The sequence below is a fragment of the Colletes latitarsis genome, chromosome 11 (genome assembly GCF_051014445.1).
Source record: "Colletes latitarsis isolate SP2378_abdomen chromosome 11, iyColLati1, whole genome shotgun sequence".
In the NCBI taxonomy this organism is placed as follows: domain Eukaryota; kingdom Metazoa; phylum Arthropoda; class Insecta; order Hymenoptera; family Colletidae; genus Colletes; species Colletes latitarsis.
Window position 1 is genome coordinate 7,586,785 of NC_135144.1, and position 4,182 is coordinate 7,590,966.

Below are 4,182 nucleotides of genomic sequence, written 5' to 3' on the forward strand. Positions count from 1 at the left end.
AACGAGGAGGAAGGGAGGGATCCGTGTTAGAGAGGCATTGAAACGAGAGGATAGATAGGTGGAGCGAGAAGAAACCCGATTGGTCCTACTCCCGTAGGATATCGTAGCCATGGAAACTCCGACTCCGAAATAAATAATACGGGGGAGGGATTCCTGGAGGGGCTGATAGAGCTCGCTGAGGAATCGAACGCGGACTAGAGACACTGGATTGAGAAATTACTCGATTTGTGGATATACTCCCATTTTTAACACTTTCACTAACGCGTCATCTATATATTTATATTCGCGAATAAGTCAAAGAAATTGTTAAAAAAAATTAACGGATTTTTAACATTTTGACTATACTACCTATATTTCTGTTAGAGGACTCTTCACGAAGAAATCAAAGAAATTCATTTTCGAGGCAAATTGTTAAAAAAAAATAACGGATTTTTAACACTTTGACTATCGCCTATATTTCTGTTAGAGGACTCTTCACGAAGAAGTCAACAAAATTAATTCTCAAGGCAAATTGTTAAGGAAAATAAACAGATTTCGTTTGACAGTCAACGCGTTACTCGAATGACAGATGGTTTAGGGAGGCAGGGTTAAATTGATCCAGGATAGAATTTCTGTTTTATTCTGGTTTCAAGAAGAAGTTGTGCGTGAAATTTGATGCACATCTTCGATTATAATCTGAGCTATCTGGCTTCGTGAAATACTTGAAGAATCTAATATATTTGTCAATAATTGCAAGCAAGGGTTTATTTACGTGTACCCGAACAAAGAACAAGGAAATAGCTTCGATCGGGTAAAAATATCATTTTGTAATAATCAAAATGTATGAATGTAAAGTTGTATGATATACAGTAGAGCTCCATTTATCTGAACAGGTTGGGAAACAAAATGGCTCGGTTAACTGAATATTCGTGTTATGAGAAATAAGAAATACATCAATACTTTCAACTATTTTTTTAGCAAACTTATTGTCAAAATAAGTCAGAAATATAGAAATTTATTTTTTTTTAACAATCTTTTGTCTTAAAAAAAAAATTGATTTTGAGTATGAATTTTCTCTATAAACTAGTCTATCCTTTACTTGTTTCTACTTTTATTAGAATTTTTAACTATCAATAATTGCGTGTTACTATCTGTTTTCCACTGATTTTAAAACCTTGCAATGATCAGTTTGCTTCAAATTATTGACGACATGATGTAGCAATCGGGAGTATTTTGATATTAGGAGTTTGTGGAGGCAACGTTTCTGTCACAAACGAATATTACAGCAAACGATTTCTTTATCATTGTTGCTCCTATGTTTTAACTAACTTGGTGGGAGAAAAATAAAATTTATTGGTACAAGGAATATCTAACATTTAAAAAATACTAACGTCAATTATTATAGAGATTTCGGGGGAAATGACAGCATGGATATCTACTAATATGAAATAAAAAAGAATTATTTCTATGGTATTTAGTAACTGGAGACAAGAAATCGATTTCATAGGAAAATACTCGGTAAAAACGATGTTGGACTTTTAAATAGAACTACCACAACAATATCTCAATTTGTATGTGTTTGGTACCTCTTTATCCTCTTTATAAATAAAATCTATACATATTTTAAATACTGTTCATTCTTACTTTTCGTTGATCTAAAATTGCTTGATATTATCAATGATCATAATCAGACTGTGGATGTTTATGCATTTATGGAAAATTTAAATTCTCAAAAAACTACAGAATGCACTTAATATGCAAAAATATAAGAAATACTTAAAGATACGAATTATTATATTTAGGGGTTGAAACAATCCTCTACGAAAATATGAATTTGCATAAAGATCTAATCAAAAGCAATAATCATTTACATATACAAGAAATAAATTATTTTTAAACGCGTCCAAATGTTTCGAAATCCGTTTCTCAAGTAAAAATAATGTTTTGATACGCGACTATATCCTTGAAAACTCTATATATTTCTCATCCAGCCTCTCATCATCTCTTGCCAGAGATTTTAGGGGTTCCAATACACTACGATATCTCCATTATACTTTGGTATATTCTAAATTGAAATTTTCAAATTTGGTCTCTTTCAATTTCCACAATTATAAACTCGAAAAGTTCAGCATTGATTCTCCAGCGATCAGCTACCCATCATATAGGACTTCCTATGTCGTTATTTAACTATGACTATACCCAGATGACAGTAAGATTTTTATTATCGTTAAACATTCGTCATACAAAATATTATCCGATTTTTGTATATAGGATACCAAATAGCGAAATAATATCCTCTGTGGTTCTGTATAGTTTGGTGGTATGTGGACCAACTTCTAGAAAGCACAATATTTTCATCTGTCAAGAGGCTTACGATACTGTCTACGGCATGTTTAATTGTATAAATCGCACAATAATACGTGTAAGTAAGTTTTGTGAACAATTCATTCAGAATTCAGAGATTTCTTTTCTCCATATGTCATCTTCTTGAAGCAAGTTAATTCTGTATTAATCTACTTTTTTCTGTATATATATTTACACCTTTTTAAAGTAAGTTAATTCTGTATTAATCTACATTAAATTCACTTTTTTCTGTATACGTAAGTAATTTACAGAAAAATATATTATAAATAATATATTTTAAAATGTACTTTTTTCTGTAAATTACTTATATACAAATAAAGTAAATTTTTATGTAATTTACAAGTATTTAAAAGTAAATTTATAATTAACTTACGGAAAAATATATATACAGAAAAAAGTAAATTTAAAGTGGATTAATGCAGAATTAACTTACTTTAAAAAAGTAACTTTAAAAATAGGTATAAAGGAAAAAGTAAATAAGTGGATTAATAGAAGTAGAATTAACCTGCTTTGAAAGGATGACATACAGCGACGAAAAATTCAATTGTTGACAAAACTTATTTAAATGTATTATCGTGGTATTTATTAATTTCTATACAAAGGGTAACCAACCCTTTAGCTGAAGAAATATTATTATTATTCGAATAAAATGTCCATTTTGGGTAGCCGCGCGGTCGAAACTTTCCCGGTTGGAGGTGCGTGGTTGCGGTCCTTTCCTCCGTTTCGTGTCCCTTTCCCCTCTGTTCCTCCGTGGTACGATCAGTGGGCACGATCGCGAAGCAACAAGTGTTACCAGCTCTTGGCTGTCGCCCCGCCCCCAACCAGCAGCCGCCGTCGGTGGAATCGGTGGAAACTGCCCCGAGGCAATGCAACCACCTCACTCGAGCGCCGATCGCGCCAGCAACTAGAAATCATCCTCGTGCGGCACCGGTTTTTTTTTTCTCGCGCCTCGTATTCCCGTCGCCTGGAAAACAATGTTTCTTGCAGTGCCGCGACTCTAACGCGTCAGATCGATCGTATTTCCGGTCGCGCGTCTCGTAAAGAAGCGACGCGAAGCGTTTCGAACGTTTCTCGAAGGACTCGATCGCAGAGGTTAACTCGAACGGAGGTTAGGATCGTCTGTGAGACGCCGACGGTGTTACTGTCGTCGGTGCAAGTGAGTTTCGTGCAAAGTATCGTCTGTGATTCGGCGACCGAGTGTAAGAGCATGGGCCCGATCGATCGAAGAGCTCGTTAGATCGTTCGGAGGATCGTTGACGGGTGGAGAAAGCGGAAGAACGTAATCTGTAGACGGGATAGAGAGAGAGAGAGAGGTCGAAAATATTCCGGCGATAGGAGTAGTTCCGAGAAATCACGGGACCCGTCGATCGCGGCCGAGAAATCGCGCGGAATACATTCGTCGTTAATTCGCCCGGTCTGGGACGACGTTCGTTCCGCGGAGAGAGCGACCGATAGCGGAAACGAAGAAAAAGAGAAGAAAACGATTGGTCGCGGTGCACAAAGAAGAACAGATTAGAATTGCTGCGGCTCTCTCGAACGCGAGAAAAAAAAATAGTCGTTCGAAGATAGAAGACCACAACGAGCGTTCCCCGGGCAGCTCGACATGAGCTACCGCGGCTGCGTTTCTCGCTCCGTGAACCGAGCGAAAAATTCGTGAAAAACCGAGCGGAAAGGGTCCTCGACGCAGCGACGAAATCTCGTATAACGGAAGTGACGCGTAATTACGAACGATGAGCGTTCGCAGTGCGCGATAAAATTCGTTCGATTCGCACGAAAGAAATTTTGTCGAACATTTCTCGTTGCTAGTTCTTTCTTTCCGTGATCGTGAAGAACGAAAAG